Source organism: Panthera uncia, assembly GCF_023721935.1.
Source record: "Panthera uncia isolate 11264 chromosome B2 unlocalized genomic scaffold, Puncia_PCG_1.0 HiC_scaffold_25, whole genome shotgun sequence".
Classification (NCBI taxonomy): Eukaryota; Metazoa; Chordata; class Mammalia; order Carnivora; family Felidae; genus Panthera; species Panthera uncia.
Genome location: NW_026057581.1, coordinates 8,494,413 through 8,513,636, shown reverse-complemented (window position 1 = coordinate 8,513,636; position 19,224 = coordinate 8,494,413). Strand labels below are relative to the sequence as shown.

At 43.5% G+C, this 19,224-nt stretch overlaps 1 protein-coding gene across 6 annotated transcripts in view; it reads right to left on the bottom strand.

Annotated features, from left to right (window-relative positions):
- Positions 1–19,224, bottom strand: part of MBOAT1 (membrane bound O-acyltransferase domain containing 1) — a 114,548-nt gene that overhangs the window by 82,681 nt on the left and 12,643 nt on the right. Inside the window, exons 1-2 of one of the 6 annotated variants that reach the window (XM_049654974.1) lie at positions 9,271–10,168; positions 8,926–9,089 (exon numbers count right to left, since the gene is read on the bottom strand). The exons of 3 other annotated variants lie outside the window; for them this stretch is intronic. The gene's annotated coding sequence lies outside the window, so the exon portion shown is untranslated. Of the gene's footprint in view, positions 1–8,925; positions 9,090–9,270; positions 10,169–19,224 lie in introns of those variants that run through there. 2 more of the 6 variants (XM_049654975.1, XM_049654976.1) reach the window with 2 other exon arrangements.

Here is a 19,224-nt window from a genome sequence, read left to right as displayed (position 1 = left end):
TTTTTTTTTTTTTTTTTTTTTTTTTTTTTTTTTTGCAGTGAAGAAAGGTAATTTATTGGTATGGCACCACCCAGGAGAATGGGGAGCTAATGCTCAAAAGTCCCAGAATCCCTGGTGGCTTGCAAGTGAGGGTTTTTGGTTTTTTTTTTTTGCTTTTGTTTTTTTGTGGTTGTGGTGGTTGTTGTCTCTCATCATGATAAGTGTACTCTTTACTCCCCATCCCCTATTTCATCCATCCCCCTACCCACCTCCCCTCTGGTAACCATCAGTTTGTTCTCTAGAGTTAAGAGTCTGTTTCTTGGTTTGTCTTTTTTTTTTTTCCTTTGCTCATTTGTTTTGTTTCTTAAATTCTACCTAAGAGTGAAATCATAGGGTATTTGTCTTTCTCTGACTGACTTATTTCACTGAGCAGAATACTCTCTAGCTCCATACATGTTGTTGCAAATGGCAAGATTTCATTCTTTTTTATGGCTACGTAACATTCCATTATATATATGTCACTTGTTTTTTGTTTTTTTGTTTTTTTAGAGACAGCAAGCAGAGAAGAAGGGCAGAGGGAGAGAGAGAATCTGAAGCAGGCTACACACTTAGTGCGGAGCCCAGCGCACAATCCCACGACCCTGGGATCATGACCTAAGCTGAAATCAAGAGTCAGATGCTCAACTGACTGAGCCACCCAGGCACATAAATTAATTATTCCATTAATTTATGTGTCCATTTTTATGACAGTACCACACTGTTTTAATTACTACCATTTTGTAATACAACTTGAAATCTGGAATTGTGATTCTCCAGTTGTATTTTTCTTTTTCAAGATTGCTTGAAGGTCTTTCAAGGTCTTTTTTAATTCCACACAAAGTTTCGGATTGCTTGTTCTAGTTCTGTGAAGAATGCTGTTGGTATTTTGATAGGGATTCCATTAAATGTGTAGGCTGCTTTGAGTAGTATAGACATTTTAACAATATTTGTTCTTCCAACCCATGAGCATGGAATGTCTTTCCATTTCTTTGCATCATCTTGAATTTTTTACATCAGTGTTTTATAGTTTTCAGAGTAGACATCTTTCACCTCTTTGGCTTATTCCTATGTATCTTTTCTGACCATAATGCTATAAAACTAGAAATCAACCCCAAGAAAAATTCTGGAAAGAGCACAAATACACGGAGGTTAAATAATATGTTACTAAATAATGGATGGGTCAACCAAGAAATCATAGAAGAAATAAAAAATTACATGGAAACAAATGAAAATCAAAACACACCAGTCCAAAATCTTTGGGATGCAGCAAAAGTGGTTCTAAGAGGGAAGTTTATAGCAATACAGGCCTACCTCAAGAAGCAAGAAAAATCTCAAATAAACAACCTTACATCTAAAGGAGCTACAAAAAGAATAAACAAAACCAAGCCCGGCAAAAGGAAGGAAAAAGTAAAGATCAGAACAGAAAGAAATGATACAGAAACTAAAAAAATAACAGAGTAGATCGATGAAACCAGGAGATGGTTCTTGGAAAAGATCAACAAAATTGATAAATCTCTATCCAGACTCATCAAAAGAGAGAGAGAGAGAGACTGCGCACAACAGAGGACCCAAATAAACAAAACTGCTAATGAAAGAGAAGAAATAACAACCAACACCACAGAAATACAAACAAATGTAACAGAATATTATGAAAACCTATATACCAACAAATTGGACAACTTAGAAGAAATGGATAAATTCCTAGAAACATATAACCTACCAAAACTAAAGCAGGAAGAATAGAAAATTCTAACATACTAATTGCCAGTAATGAAATTGAGTCAGTTATCAAAAAAAACTCCCAAAATACAAAAGTCCAGGACCAAATGGTTTCACAGGTAAATTTTACTAAACATTTAAAGAGTAAATACTTATTCTTCTCAAACTGTTCCAAAAAATAAAAGAGGAAAGAAAACTCCCAAATTGATTTTATGAGGCCAACATTACCCTAATACCAAAACTAGACAAAGACACCACACAAAAAAAGAGAACTACAGGACAGTATCTCTCATAAATATAGATACACAAATCCTCAATAAGATATCAGGAAACCAAATCCAACAATGCATTTTAAAAAACCATACACCACAATCAAGTGGAATTTGTTCCTGGGATACAAGGATGATTTAATATTTGCAAAACAATCAACGTGATACATCACATCAATAAGAGAAGGGATAAAAGCCATTTATCAATCACTCCAATAGATTCAGAAACAGCATTTGACAAAGCTCCTGAGCAAAGTAGGTTTAGAGAGAACTTATCTCAATAAAAGCCATACATGAAAAACCCACAGCAAACATCCTACTCAATGGTGAAAAACTGAGTCTTTCCTCTGACATCAGGAACAAGACAAGGATGTCTACTCTCACCACTTTTACTCAACATGGTGTTGGAAGTCCTAACCATAGCAATCAGACAAGAGAAAGAAATAAAAGGCATCCAGACTGGTAAGGAAGACGTAAAACGGTCACTATTTGCAAATGACATACTATTATATATAGAAAACCCTAAAGACTCCACCAGAAAACTATTAGAATTGATAAATGAACTCAGTAAGATCACAAGATATGAAATCAATGTACAGAAATCTGTCACACTCCTACACGCTAATAATGAAACAGCAGAAAGAGAAATTACGAAAACAATCCCACTTACAGGTACACCAAAAACGATAAAATATCTGGAACTTAAAATTTAAGAATTAAAGTTTAATGTAGCCAAAACTGAGTTTAATGAGACCTATAATTAAAAGAGAATAAAGTAGCAAATGATTACCTTGGGCCAATCAGCTTTAGGCAGTGCTAACAGCATGCTAAAAATAGAAACCAGGTGGATTTATTAACCTTGCCTCTTGCCTACTTGTCAGCCGCCAAAGTACTTGCCTGTTGAGGGCATTTCCCACCTGGGTGGCTGCTGCAGATGAATTATGAGTGACACTCTGGCGACAAAAGAGGCCTCCCTGGCCACTGCTGTGGTGACGCCTTCCTCAAGTTCCGCTAAAGACAAGTGTTGTCAGAGCCTCCAAAAAGGGAGAGGACTAGAGGTCTCAGCTAGAGGAGGCATAATATCCTGGCCCATGTCAAATGCCCACCATGCAACCTCTCCTTTCCTCTTCTTTTTAAACTGTATTTTCCTGGGGCACCCGGCTGGCTCAGTCGGTTGAGCATCCAACTCTTGATTTTGGCTCAGATCATAATCCCAGGGTCATGGGATCAAGCCCCACATCTGGCTCTGTGCTGAGTATGGAACCTGCTTGAGATATTCTCTCTCTCTCTCTCTCTCTCTCTCTCTCTCTCTCTCTCCTCCTCCTCCTCCTCCTCCTCTCTCTCTCCTCTCTCCACCCCTCTCCCCTGCTTGTGTTCTCTCTCTCTCTCTAAAAAAAAAACAATAATAAATAACTAAATAAAATGTATTTCTTATCGCCTCCCTTCTGTCCTCTCCTTCTTCCCGCCCCACTTAATTCTACTTTCTCTTTCTGGCCTTCTCTCTCCATCTAGTCCTCCTCTCTTGCACGCTAAAGTGGATCCAGACATTTATTCAATTGAACAAACAATCCCACAGAGCTTGTGTGGGTCCAGGCATTGTGCTACATGCTACACTTGGTAGGAAAACAGCAAGTGCCTTGGCCCCCGCCTTCTTGAGAAAGGGGTGAAGCGAGGCCAACAGACAACTCAAGCAAGAGGCATCGCTGATCCTCACACATGGGAGACACAAACCTTATGAGCATCAGAGAGAGCTCATATCTGCATGGGAATGAGAAGTTAAGGAAGCAGTCATGCTAAGAGGACACTGTGCATGTAGAGCACAATTAAAGGGCACAGGTACATATATTTACCATCTCGTGCCTTGGATTACTAGGAGATTATTTTACAGCCACAGTGAATTTAAGGAAGGGATAGCAGCACACACAACTTCTCATAAACAAGTTGGTGTGATAGGATATAGCCTAGATTTTAAGTCAGGGGGACGTGGATTTAAGTCTCTGCTCTCTTCCACAGACCTGGGTGACCCTGAACAAATTACTCCAATTCCTCAGTCATAAGACGGTAGTATCGACCTACTTTTAGGGTTGCTACAAGAATTTGAGTATTTACTCAAATCAAAGGTTATTCAAACCTTTCCAGGCCAATAACCTTTCCCCCTGGGCCCACTCATAATCAAAGACTTTTCCTTGCTAGAACACTGGGCAGAAACCCTCTCCATTTTCTCCTCCCCTCACTCAGTCTGCCCAAGGGAGGGTATGATTGACACTAGGGGGACCCTTGCTTCCTAGAAGGGAGGGAGCAGTGCCTTCGGAGTCTGGACTCTCTCCTGAGATGCCTTCCCGAAGGCTGCTCAGTCTTCCACTCCTCTTCCCACCAAGGGGCAAGCCCCCCAGGCAGCTGCTCAACCTGCCACTGGGATAGATCAGCTCAATCCAGGTTTGTGGGAGCTTCTCGTTAGCCCCAGAGCCATACTGACATCTCCAGTTTAGCTTTCCCAGTATCAAAGCTGATATCCAGCAGCCTGAGACCTATGAGTATTTCTCAATTGATTCACAGCCCATAGGAAGGGGTGAAAATGGAACGAACCCTCACATCCCAACCATTATTGTAACCCTGGAACATAATGAATAAGTTATCATTGATGGAGGAAAACCTCGGAAAACACAATGGAAAGGACTGGTGTGACATTTACCAAAACAAGTTGACATACAGCACTCTTCAGTCGTTGAAAGTCCCCTGGCCTTATCATTCGCTCCTCTCCAGAGATGTGAGGCTATGACTACAGCCAAAGAGAATTCCCTGTCCTCTGCTCCCCTTCATTACTCTCTCACTCAAGGTATCTGGCAGGCAGCCCTGTCCTTGAGGCTGGAATGTAACTAAAATAAACGATAATTTAATCCACGGTACTATGACCTACCCGGAAAAGATAATGTGTTTACAGAAAGGGGAGGTCTGCAAGGATTCTATTAAACAACAAAAGAAAAAGAAAAAAATTTTTGAGTACGTGAATATGCTATGGGTGAACAGGTACCACAACTAGGTGGCCCAGGTACCAAATATGATGCAACTGGGTCCATCTGACTAACATGGCTCAATCACCATGACCATGATGCCCACCCAACTGACTCCCTTTACTTCTGATTATACTTGCAATTTGTAGGAAAAGTTTCCTACATGGGATGTGAATGGAATGACTACCCAACATCAGGATTTCTGCCCTGCATGTCAATTGTATTAGCCACAGTGAACGGATAAAAAGGTATTCTGTTTGGTTGGTGTCCATCCCTGAGTCCCATCAAGTCTAAGTACCCCAACAAAAATCAAGACTCTAGACTAACTAGCAAAGTTAAGAACAGGACCCTGAAGAGCTGTGACTCCACCAAGTTATTGCTGTTCCCCAAAAGGGTTGCCACCCGGCTCCAAAACCTTTGCCATTACTTGCACTAAAATTGAAAGGTACTTTAGGAACGCCGGGGGTCTCCAGCCAGTACCTCACAGCAAGATGTGCAGGAAGAGGGCCACCGGTGAGGGCATGCTAGGGGGCTGTTCAGGTGCTGGCACTGACAGGAAGTCCAGCCTGGCCGGCAAAAGCCAGGTCTGATGATCACAGCATCCCCGGTCATCCTGCAGACGATCATCTTGCAGGGACAGGAGGAGGATGGGACACTGTCTGCAGTGAAGCCATCCACAAGAAGTGGACAGAGACTAGCTAGCAGCAACCCAGGGTTAGAAGCCCATCCTGGCAGAAAGCCAGACAAGGCAACGGTCACTTAGCCAAGGCTGATGGCCGGGCCTCAATCGCTAGATGGTAAGCAGCCCCCACGTGTCTGTAATTATTTGTTTGTGGGCCCATATTCTGGCTAAGTTTGAGTTCTCTACAGGCAAAGAGGAAGTTTTACTCATCTTTGTAAGCCTAGCACCTAGGACAGTGCCCAACAGAGAAAGATCGGTAACCTGCCCAAGGCGTCCCAGGCAGTTCATCCCAGCTCAGTCCTGGCTCCCTGCCTTCACCTGCTGCTTCACATCAATAAGTGATTGGGAGGAAGGAAATGGGGGTGAGAGGGCTGGAATTTGCTGGAAGCTTCGGCACCCACAGGTACTCTATCTTCACCACACCCCTCCCTGCCCCCAGAACAAGAGTCAAAAGCTTTTCCATGTGATTGAAGACAAAATCAGCTTTTCTTGATTTGCATATAAGTGAGACCATACAGTATTCGTCTTTGTCCGACTCATCTCCCCTAGCAGAGTGTCCTCAACATTCATCCATGTTGTCACAAATGGCAGGATTTCCTTCTCTTTTGGGGGGATAATATTCCACTATATGTATCTTTACAGTGGAATATATATATATATATATATATATATATATATATATATATATGTGTGTGTGTGTGTATATACATAATCATTATCCATTCATCCATCAATGGACACCTCGGTTGTTTCCATGTCTTGGCTATTATGAATAATGCCACAATGAACATGGGGGTGCAGTTATCTCTTCCAGATAGTGATTTGATTTCCTCTGTGTATATACTTGGAAAAGGGATTGCTGGATCACAGAGTAGTTCTATTTTTAGGATTCTGAGAAATCTCCATGCTGCTTTCCATAGTGGCTGCACAAGCAGGGAGTCCATTTTCAGTGGTGCTTCTGGTCTACCATTCCGACTGTCCTCACTCTCCAGTCCCAAGCACTTAAAAACCCATGTGCCCTGATTTTCGTCACCATTCCTAAAACCCAGGGTGAGGGAATGAGAAACAGAAAGAGAGGCTAAGGAGGGGAGGGGAGGGGAGGGGAGGGGAGAGGAGGGAAGGGGAGGGAAGGGGAGGGAAGGGGAGGGAAGGGGAGGGGAGGGAAGGGGAAAGTAAAGGAGGAGGGAAGACAGAGAGGGAGGGAGGCAGGCTGTAGTGGGACTATGTGGAAACATAAGAGCTTGATGTTTGGAATAAGTTGACTGCACAAGCTCTTCCCCGGCTGGCCACTGGCCTGAATCAGGACTCATAGACACCAGCCTAAACTCCCATGGCTTTGAGGCAGGGCCCTGGGGCAGCCCTTGAAGAAGGAGCACAAACAAGAATATTCTATCAAAGGCACATCTCAGACAATGTAAACGGGTTTAAACTCTAACCGGGTCTGGGACTTAAGAAAACCACATGAGAAAAAAGTCACTGACTTCTGAAAGTAAATAAACTAACCAGAAATTGAGAAGAAAACCACAGAGACTAGAGTTATTCCCAATGATCGATTTCTAGTTAATGAACGAGTTCCACATTTGGAAATGTGGAAAGAAAAGGAGAAGCCATTCAGCTTTAAGCAAAACCTTGCGACGTGTAAACATGGTTATAAAACTATTTACCAAGTTGTTTGGAAACACTGACTTCAAACTTAAACATCTTGGGGATAAAAATAACCTATGTTTATTCCTCTGAAACATCTCTGGCCATCACAATTTGCTCATTTCAGATATCAACCATAAAGTCCTCCCAAGGACATAAGACAGGATTCCTAGGGCGTCTGGAATGTTTCAACACCAGCAACTCCATTTGCAATAACCATTTAATTCAAAGGCCTAGCCTTCTTATCGTGGGCACATCTTATTAATTCTGAAGACACGAACAAGGTAGTAAGCAGCCACAGGGGAAAGCGCACAGACATTGGGATGAGACAACCAGTTCTGCCACTAGCCAGCTGGGTGTCCTTGGGCAAGTGATCTGATCTCAATGAGCCTAGCTCTTGTCTACCAAATGAGGACGGGAATAAGATTGTCATTAGGATAATTCTGAAAATCCCATGACAAAATTATATGTGACATATTTTTTGCACACGGCCAAATGGCTCCTCCACGCACACTTCATGGGGAGTGTTCTCCAGGTTGAGTCTCTGCGCTGGGGTCCTGCAGAGCACCCCTCTCCTTCTCACTTCTCCTGTGAAAACAGTTCCAGATTCCTATTGTTACAAATTTAAAATAACGTCCAAAACCAGAAGAGATTCAGCAACCTCCATCCCCAACACAGACGAGAAGAAAGAAAAGAGAGTCACATCACTAAGAGGGAGACTCCTGGATTAATTCATACAAAGCAGTAAGCAGAAACAGAATCATTTCCATCGGTCAGGGCAAGACAGGAAGAAACTTAACAGAACGCTGGTTTTCTTCCTACATTTAAAAGTGAAATGGGAACACCATATGGAGCATAAGAGGCCACCCTGAGAACCTGAAGAACACCCAGAGAAAAAGGACTCGGGGGGTATTCAGACACGCCTTGGAGTTGAGTTGGAAGGAGACACGGCAGGCTAAGAACAGTAAACACACGCATACCCGCACATACGAAGGCTGGCTCTGCCTGAGAAATAGTAAGTTGCCCGATCACCAGGGGAGACTGAAATTCCCAAGTGCGCAAAACTTCACAAGTCCCTCAAGGAGCCAATGCTCAGACGAGCCTTCACACAGTACTCAAGGCTATTTATGCTCTGGAAAGTCACGCTTCCTCCTCAAGGCAGCCGGCATATCCCCAGCAGCTCCTGAACGGAACATGGAATCTTTAAATTCCTAAGAGTCCCAGACGAGGACTTCGTAGAAAATTCTGACTCCGAAAGATCAAGGGTGGGACCCGGGCATCCCTGGGTTTCCAAAGCCACCCAGATGGTTCTGATGGTGACTGCTGGTTAGGAATGAGTGCCGTAGACCACGGACACTCTGAACCACTGCGGATGCCTTAGGCCCGTTGGATGTGCCTTTCGGGACACACTGAGCCCAATCCCAACCTTTTGAAGCTCCCATCCACTTCACTCTTTCCGAACAATAAACACCGATAAATTAGTTTCCACATTTTCACCCAAAATCCAAAGCCAAGGCTATTCAGCAGGAGCACCCCACCTTCTTCCCATCTCCACGCTGAAGCGAGTCAAGTCCATCCCTACCTCCTGGGTGGAGAGCGGACCTTCTCTCGGGGTCCTCAGCTGACCAGGGGTTTGACCTCATCCCTCCTGACATTCAGTCCACTCTGCACCACCACGTCGGTCAGCTTCTTCTCCCCAGGTTTCGTCTTCACTGCTGTCTTCAAACAAGGACAACTCCCCTCTGTCTTAAAAAACAAAACCAAACTCCCCTTGGTCCTTCCCGCCATTGTTTCTTGTCTCTCTTCTTCAAAGTCCCCAGATTTCTCTCTTGAGTGGTCTACACAGACATCCATTTCCTCCCACCTCGGGCCCCTGTAACACCCTCCCCCGCCCCTCCCCCATCTCCAAGCTACTCGGCTCAATTACCTTTTCCTGGCTCCCCAATGTGCACAGTGCTCAGCAGGATCACTCGCCAGGGCAAACTGAGTCTCCGTGGTCTCAGGTCACCCCCTCTGCCCTCCCCCAACTTCACACCTTTTCTGGCTTCATCTGCCCGCAGATGCCAGTGATCTCCAAACCTCCAACTTCTCAGCTCTGATGGCTCACAGCTCGCTTTCCCTTCGGGACATGTCCATTTTGAAATCCTGCTCTCATCTCAATGTGGCCCAAGCAGAAGTCACATTGTAAATCAACCTCTATTTCCAGTTTCCTCATTCCTGTCAAAAGTAGTCCCATTTGCCTAGATACTCAAAACCCAAGTGCATAACAGCCCATCTTCTTCCTCTTCTGACATCTTCCTCTGCAACCCTATTGGGTTCACAACTGGGTGAGCCACAAAGTAACCGCCACATCACCCGTCATCTTGCACAACTACGTCATCCGTTTGGGTCTTGAAGCTCTTTCTTTTTATAGATTTTAAATGCCAAAATACCATGGCTGTTAAACACACACACACACAGATGTAAAATTTTAAAGTTTCCTTCACCCTTCCCAATAATCTGGATGATTATTGCGAGGGTCAAGGCCACTGGGATGAGACCACTAGCTACATTTTGGTAACTATCATTCCAGAACTAAAGACAGAGAGAGAAAGAAAGAGCAAATTGATTTTTTTTTTAATTTAAATGGGAGATGGGATCATAATATACATGCTGTTCAGCAACTTGCTTTTACTCAGTGTGATAGATATCTTTCAATCTGCCTTCCTTCTAATATTTGTATATGGTTCCATTAAATAGCATAATTTAATCTGTTCCTCTACTGCTTAACATTTAGAGATCTTACGATCTTTTTTTTTTAATTTTATTTAAAATTTTTTTTCAACGTTTTTTATTTATTTTTGGGACAGAGAGAGACAGAGCATGAACGGGGGAGGGGCAGAGAGAGAGGGAGACACAGAATCGGAAACAGGCTCCAGGCTCCGAGCCATCAGCCCAGAGCCTGACGCGGGGCTCGAACTCACGGACCGCGAGATCGTGACCTGGCTGAAGTCGGACGCTTAACCGACTGCGCCACCCAGGCGCCCCTAATTTTATTGTAAAAAGAGAGAGAACACAAGTGGGAGAGAGGGTAAGAGCTGGAGAAAGGAAGAGAGAGAGAGAAAGAGAGTCTCGGGAAGGCTGCACACTCAGCACAGAGTCTGACACGGAGCTCTAACCCACGACCCTGTGATCATGACCTTGAGCCAAAATCAAGGTTCAGATGCTCAACCAACTGAGCCCCAGACATCCTGGGCTCTCATGATCTTTAAGTGCCTACTGAGAAACTTTGCTCCTCAAACCACTGACTTATTTGGCAATTAATACTAAAACAAGAATCACATGGAGTGGCAGCTGGACACGAAACAGAACTCAGGACACGCGTGTAGGGACGTCAGGAAAGGAAGGGTGTAGTTCCTGAAGACAGGCACCATCATCATACAGTCTCTGCTTGAATCCTGCCGGGCATGGGGACTCGTGAACTCCACTGGTCATCAATTCTTTTATCTATGCAACGCACAGCAATAAGGAATTTTATGACGAATTGAAACCTACCTCCCTAAAGCTTCTGTCCAATGAGTTTAACTCTGCTAAGGACACAGAATAACTATATTCTTCAAATATCTGAAAACTGCTATCCTATCATTCCTGAGGCTTTTAACTTAAACACCCCTTCTTCCTCAACAATCCTCATATGAATTAGCTTCCTGCTCACCTTCGGTCAGCCAGGCCTCAGTTTTCCAGTGTCCTTCTTAAAAGCTAACAGCTTTGGGGAGCTGTGACTACACCACACAGCGTGATCTGCTGTGACACCTGCTCTTGCACAGGAGAGCAAGACATGTCTCCTGGGTCACTGTACCCCACTGCACAAGCCAAATGGGGCAGCTGCAAAATTTCTTTGTATTCTATCTAGTTCATTCCCAGATTTACCAAATATTCCCCTAATGATTCCTGTTTTGAGGCTGTGCTCCATACCCTTAGACATAAAATACAAGAGTGGATAAGAGTCCAGGGTTGGAACCCTAAATTCCTGGGTCAAAATCCATGGGATCTTACACAAGTCACATACCCTTCCGTTTTTTTCCGGGAAAATATTATTTACCACATAGGGTTGTGGTGTGGCTTACACGAGATCATCCGTGCCGAGTGTTTAGCACAGCATATAGGAAGCACTCACTGTAAAAAGTTTTATTTATAGCTAGATAAGCATGACGACCAGAAGCTGAAAGGAGAAATAATGCCATAAGGTGGAATAAGTATACCTATGGCCCATACTCCCTCGGGAATCAAGCTGCATTTTCCTTTCTATCTGAAGAGAACTTGTATCTTTTATATACCCAACTGTCTGATAAATAAGCAAAAAAAACTGTGTCTCACCATCTGCTTTAGAAGACAGCTGATTTTCTTAATATTCCCACATGCAAAGCCATGCTGGTGGCTGTGAACACACCCCAACTAACAACCCCAGCATTTTCAGATGATAAGTAATGTTTACCTGATAAGAAGTTCTTTCACACTTCCTAGGTACACGAAACCTACTCACATATCAGCTTAGATCTCACGGTCAAAAAAAAAAAAAAAAAAAAAAGCTTTCCTTCCACCCATCACCGTATCTTTACTCACTCCTCCCTCTGCCCCATCTTTTCTGCCTTGAAGTACCCTAAATTCCTTCCTCCCCAGCACCTGCAACGGCAGGTCTTTTCTTCCATTCACCGGATATTAGCCGAACACCACCCACACCCATCTCGCTGAAGTTCTGTGCTGTGACACTGGCATCCCTATTAGATTCAGAAGTGTGATGGAGCTGGCGATGGGGAAATGACAGCAAATGACACCGACCTGTTTCCTGACCGGTCTGCACACGCGTTCCCAGGTGATAGGTAGGTGAGGTGTTGATATTCACAACAACCCCTCACTGTAGATATTATTGGCTTGTTTTACAAACCAGGAATCAGGCTCAGAATGTCTAAATAGCTTGTCCAATACGTGTCTAATAAATACTGGCTCTCAGCTTAGAACCCAGCTCCCCCATATGCTATTCCACCTTTCTTCCTACTCCCCTAGAGCCAGGTGAGTTCACAGGACAGATCTCAGAGGGAACCCCAAATATCAATTGCGCAGCGTGTGTCTAAACTCTAGTCTCCTTTTATACAGTTAGTATTCCATTGTTCCTTATAAGATTTTTGCATAGATTCTTGTGGCTTCATCAATATGTGCTGTTTGCATGGAGAAGTGAGTAGCAGAAGAGCATTTCCAAGGAGGAACTATCTCAGTGAGTGATGGTGAGTGCATGGAGAGCTTGGTTTGGGGTGGTTCTGTTGTCTGATGTTACAAGAGAAATATTTACCTTATGAAACAACCATTCATTCGCTAAAGTCACCTGATTTGGAGCCTGAGGAGTCAGGATGAACCAAAAATCCCTCCCACCTTTACTGAAAGTAACTTAGACACATGCAAAGATTTTCATAAATCGAACCTTACAGTAAAAAGTAATTCTAAAGCACGAACATGGACCAGCAGAACTGGTTTTCTTTCCATGTTTCTGACTAGGAAATTTTCTAAAAACATACTGGTCCCAACTTCCATTTCTGACAATATGAGGAGTTCAACGTTCACAGTGACAGCACAACTAACAATCCTACTTTAAATACAAAAAGCATCCGGGTGGGGGGATGGGTAAAAAAAGGTGAAGGGGATTAAGGGTACACTTGTGATGAGCACTGAGAAATGTACAGATCTGGTGAATCACTATACTGCATACCTGAAACGAATACAACACTGTATATTAGTAAGTAAAAAAAATGAAAAGCTGGGGTACCCGGGTGGCTCAGTTGGTTAAGCCCCCAACTCTTGATTTCAGCTCAGGTCATGATCTCACAGTTCATGGGATGGAGTCCCGAATAGAGCTCTGTGCTGACAGCAGATTCTCTCTCTCCTTCTCTCTCTGCCCCTCTCCCACACTTTCTCTCTCTCTCTCCTTCTCTCCCTCCCTCCCTCTCTGTTTCTTCCTCTCAAAATAAATAAAAACTAAAAAAACCTGATGTTTTTATGTTTATTTATTTATTTTTGATAGAGAGCGCGAGCAAGCAGGGAAGGGGCACAGAGAGCGGGGGACAGAGGATCTGAAGCGGGCTCTACGCTGACAGCTTCAAGGCTGATAGTAGTGAGCCCAACGCGGGGCTTGAACTCACAAATCACGAAATCATGACCTGAGCTGAAGCTGGATGCCCGACTGACTGAGCTACCCAGGCACCCCGAAAAAAAGCATCAATTTTTAAATAGACCTTATTTTTTTAGAACAGTTTTAGATTTACACAAAATTACAAAGACATTGCAGAGAATTTCCACACACCCTGCAGTTTCCCCTTACATCTTACATCGTATGGCAATTTGCCACAGTTAACGAACCAATGTTGATACACTAGTATTAACTAAAATACATACTTCATTCAGATTCCTTTAGTTTTTACGTAATGCTCGTTTTCTGTCCCAGGATCCCATCCAGGAAACCACACGACATTTCATTGTCACGTCTCCTTAGGCTCCTCTTGGTTATGACAGTTTCTCAAACTTTCCTTGTTTTTGATGACCTTGACACTTTGAGGAGTACTAGTCTGGTATTTTGTGAACTCCCTCAACTCATGTTTGTCTGAGGTTTTTCTCATAATTAGAAGAGGGTTATGGGTTTTGGAAAGGACGATCGCAGAAATAAAGTGTCACTTTCCCCACACCGTATTAAGGGGAACATACTACCAGTATAATTATCACTGTGGATCCTGACCTTTGTCACATGGCTGAGGTCATGTTTGTTAGGTTCCTGCACTGTACATTTACTCTGCCCCACCTTCCCTTTCTACACCATCCTTTTAGAAGGAAGTCACAACGCACAGCCCACACTTGCAGAGTGGAAAGTTACACCACCGGTATCATTTGGAATTCTTCCGCAAGGAAGAATTCTTCTGCAAGGAGATTTGTCTATTTTGCCCCATGTATTCACTTATTCAATTATTTTATATCAGTAGGAACTCAGTGATGTTCATTCTATACTTTGGCTTATCATCGGTAGATGATAGACCTATAATTTCTACTTCTTGATACTCCTACAATTTAAGCCTTCTTTACTTTGTTGCTCAAATCTTTCTACCTCTAGTCATTCGGACCTTCTCACCATGAGCTCTTGTTCTGGTTTTGGAGAAAAGTATCAGAAACCAACATGTGGGGACAGGCGTCCTCACCGCTAACGGAGTGTCACTGCCTGCAGACCCTTTCAGCTGAAAGCGCAAGGAACTATGTGTACACACTAACTCTGGAACATACACACATCTATAAATACTCCTACGTGCTGCCATCTATATTTGTTAAGCTAAACATGAGCTCATATTGCCACGCTTGATCATTTTCATGCACAGCTGAACTGGTGGGAAAATTCCTCAGAAGCCAGAAATGCAAGAAAGCAGAAATCAGACGTGTAGGATATCTGGCATGTGCTCCAGACAGTCCAGAGCCCGGGCACCAGAGACCAGGCAGGCAGGCTGAGAACGGAGAGACGGGAGCAAGAACTGGAGACTCGGCAAAAAGTGAAGACGCGTCTTGAAGTCAGGACTGCTCCGTAAGCCCTGAAAGGCAACGGCTAACTAGGGAAAACCGCCCTCCCCACAGCCAAGACAGTGGGGTGTGTGTTCATAGGGGCGCGACTCTCGGTGGAGAGCCGAAACGTGCAAAGACTCCCTGAGAATGAGAGTTTGGAGGCCTAAATTTACATGCCCTGTATGGCCCAAAAAAAAAAAAAAAAGTCCAAAGCAGACAGTACAATTTAAGTGAGCCTGGATTGGGAATACCCCCAGGTGTCCCGGCAGAAGGGGAACCCAAATGTTTTTCAAAAGGGCTGCGCTTTAAAGCCAGGTCTCAAAACATTCCCACAGTTGAAGGACAACAGAGCAACGACGCATGAGCACCCAATCAAAAATCACCAAAGACCCTTGAAAAGTGAAGAAGCCAATCACAAAGACACATATTATATGACTGCATTTACAGGAAACAGCCAGGATAGGTCAATCTGTAGAGAGAGAATGTAGGTTAGGGGTTGCCAGGGACTGGGAAGGGCAGACACGGAGAGGCAGGATTTAGGAAGAAACAGGAACTGCTAATGACATGGGCCTTTCTCTGGGGTGGGGGACAGAAATGTTCCAAAATTAGCTTGTGACAATGGTTACACAACTCTGTGACTATACTAAAAAACATTTTGAACCGTATACTTTATTTTTCTTTTCAACTTTTTTTTTATCTTTGGGACAGAGAGAGACAGAGCATGAACGGGGGAGGGGCAGAGAGAGAGGGAGACACAGAATCAGAAACAGGCTCCAGGCTCCGAGCCATCAGCCCAGAGCCTGACGCGGGGCTCGAACTCACGGACCGCGAGATCGTGACCTGGCTGAAGTCGGACGCTTAACCGACTGCGCCACCCAGGTGCCCCTTGAACCGTATACTTTAAATGAGTGAACTGTAAGGTACAGGACCCTGGAATAAAAAGAGCGCACGAATGGAAAATTTGGTGAAATTCAAAAACTCTGGAATTTATTTAATAGTTATATATTCGCGTTGGCTTTTTGTCATTTTGACAGATGTACCACGTACGATGTTGACGCTGGAGAAAACTGGGTGAGGCATACATAAAAACTCCCTGTGCTATCGTTACAACTTCTCTATAAATCTAAAATTATTCCAAAACGGTAAGTTTTTTTTTTTTAATTACCAAAGAATGTGACCCATCTATTACGAAGCAAAGGGCCATCTTTAAAAGATGTGCAAGTCTTTTCTTAAAATACTGCTAAGACCTTGGTACCTTTCACTTGAGTTTATGAGGGCTGATCACAAAATAATACAACAAAGGCCACCACATTCAAGGCCTTTGTGGGGAAACGAGGTGCGTTAGTGGTACACCCCACTTATGGTCACCTACCCTGCATTTTAAGGTCTTCACTGATGGCTCTCCATGATCTGTGGCTTTGGCTATCCTTAGTCACTTTTTCACCTGAGGTTATTTCCTTCTGTGTAGCAAACTTCACGTAATTGTCAAGTTCAATTGTTCTTAGAACCATTTTCGCTGCTCTTTTCTACCTTCTCCAATTCTTCTGGAAACTGCAACAGAGGACCAAAGCTAGACACGCATTAGTCTAATAAAAGTTTCAAGGCTGCCAAGTACACAAGATCTGGCTTTCCAGCTCTCATACAAACTTATAAGTGGTCAGTTTCCAAACAGTTTCATAGCCTACTACCTGCCTTAAAATTCTCTCCGCGGTTTCAGCTCTCAAAGGGGCACACTCATAATTCCTCATTCGTTGGTATGAAGAAATTGAGCCCCAACCTAAATCCTGAGGAAATGATTTTTAGTTTACAGCCACATTCTGCCCTTCCTTTAACCTAAGATAGCAGAACTGGCAATCAGATAAAGATATGTCTAAAGATGCTCTAAATGCTTCAGTAGAAAGATAAACACCACGTAAGTCAACTTCAGTTTTGCAGCTTAGTAAAGCTAACTATAAAACTGAGGTAAATGTTAGCTCAATGAGGCTGAGATTACAAAAATAAATGTAAAATAGTCTACCACTATACTCTTTTCTAAACTCCACCATTACATGCAAAACAAAAAATTAAAAATCATTTTGTCCTTTCCTCCACATAAACTGACTCTCGGAATATAATTTCACAGAAATGCTGGTTTTCTCCCCTTCCGTTAAATAATCTGCAGGCAAATGAACATGTATTGTTTGGAGAAGAATGGAGAAGGGAAGAAAAACAGCTCAACAAGCCCTAGCAGATAAGAAATAGCCACGCTGCTTTACATGATCTTTTTTCTAGAGTAAAGCACCCCAATTCCTAAATTCTGATTTTACACTAAAAAAGGGGTGCAGTGGTCAGGGTCAGGCCACCCCAAGATGGGGCCACTTTGGCATAAAGATTGTTTTGACTTAAAAGCAATCCAAACTGCAGATGCAGAAAAATCTCCTTCCCTCCCCCTTCACTGTGTAAATTTACATTGGAAAAGACAGCTAGTACCAGAAAGAGAGCTATGAACAGAGATTCCTCTTTACTGAAGAAATTTATTTGCATAGCAGGACAACCTTTGTTTTCTAAACATCTCCTCACCTTCCTGCTAATGGTCATCCTCCCCTTTGTATCTCCAGACCTTACCCCTCTCCTTAGCTCAGGAGGTCACAAAATAAGCTTTATGTGGCCTGAGTGTCTTCGGAATTTTCATGTCTGTGCAGATTCCTCATACATATGCTATTAGATTTGATTTTCTCCCGTTAATCTGTCTCATGTCAATTTCATTCTTAGTCCAGCTAGAAGGACTCTGAAAGTCATAGAAAATTTCCTCCACCTCAACAGATGAAAGAAGAGAGATGATTCCAGAACCCCAAAGGCTAACTCAATTCAGCCAACATTCGCCAAAAGGCACACATTACATTTGCAGAAATAAAAAAGTAAAATATACATGTAGAATCCTATTACCTACAGCCACCAAAAAGTGGAAAATAAAGAGTCTTGGTTTGCAGGCTTTACCTTCAAAAAGTGTTTCTTTACAGGGCACCTGGGTGGCTCACTCAGCTGAGTGTCTGACTTCGGCTCAGGTCACAACCTCACCGTTCATGAGTTCGAGACCCGTGTCGGGCCCTGTACCGACAGCTCAGAGCCTGGGGCCGGCTTCAGATTCCGTGTCACTCTCTCTCCCTACCCCTCCCCCATTTGCACTCTGTCTCTCTTTCAAAAATAAATAAACATTAAAAAAAAATTTTTTTAATAAAAAATTTTAAAAAACAAAAAACAAGCCTTCCTTGCTATTATTGAAGATTCTGGAAGAACAGAATTTTAGGGCTGAACAGGTTTTCAGCAGATGGGCATACCAAGAGTTCTGACGAGGTACAGCCGACACCAGTTAGAGACAGAGCCATTTTCATCCCTGGGACTTGAGGATTGCAGGGGTCTTTAATATTCTTATACCTCAGTCCAGAGTGGACTTCTCTCCATGTGAGGAGAAACTGGAAACAAACCCCAATTTCTCTCCCCACCATGTGTGCTACTGGAAGGGGACCTCGGTGCTCCCCATTGTTAAGCAGGAGAGAGCACACCCAAACTGGGAGTCACTTATGCTAAGCCCCAATCGGCAAAGACTTAATACCTAGCCTAGCTGTAGTTTTGATTACCCAGGAATGTAAAAAAATTTTTTAAGTTTATTTATTTATTTCAAGAAAGAGAGAAAGCGAGCAAGCAGGGGAGGAGCAGAGAGAGAGGGAGAGGGAGAATCCCAAGCAGGTTCTGCACTATCAGCACAGACCCCAACGCGAGGCTCGAACTCATGGGGCTTGAACTCATGAACCATGAGATCATGACCTGAGCTGAAATTCAGTCAGGTACTTAGCCGACTGAGCCACCCAAGTGCCCCCCGCCCCCAGGAATATAAGCTTTAACTAATCAGCTCAGAATTACCTGGTCAGCACCAATGCAATAACCCCACCAGAGAGACTGTTCAAGTCCCCTTAGGAAGGGGACCTTGCCTGGAACAATGCATTCTTTGCTAATAATTTCCTTTTTCCGCACCCTTTTTGCATTTAAAAGTCTTCCCCTGGGTAGCCAGTTGCGTGACTCTCGATATCAGCTCAGGTCATAATCTCACAGTTCACGGTGTCAAGCCCCCTGTCAATCCCAAGCAGGTGCACAGCCTGCTTGGGATTCTTTGTCTCCCTCCCTCTCTCTCTCCTCTCTCTCTCAAAATAAATGCGTAAACATTTAAAATTTTTTTCCTTTTCTACGGCTTGTCAGAGCTCCTTCCAATTGCTAAATGGGGTGCTGCCCAACTCATGAAAGGCTGCATAAAGCCAATTTGATCTTTAAGTTTACCCAG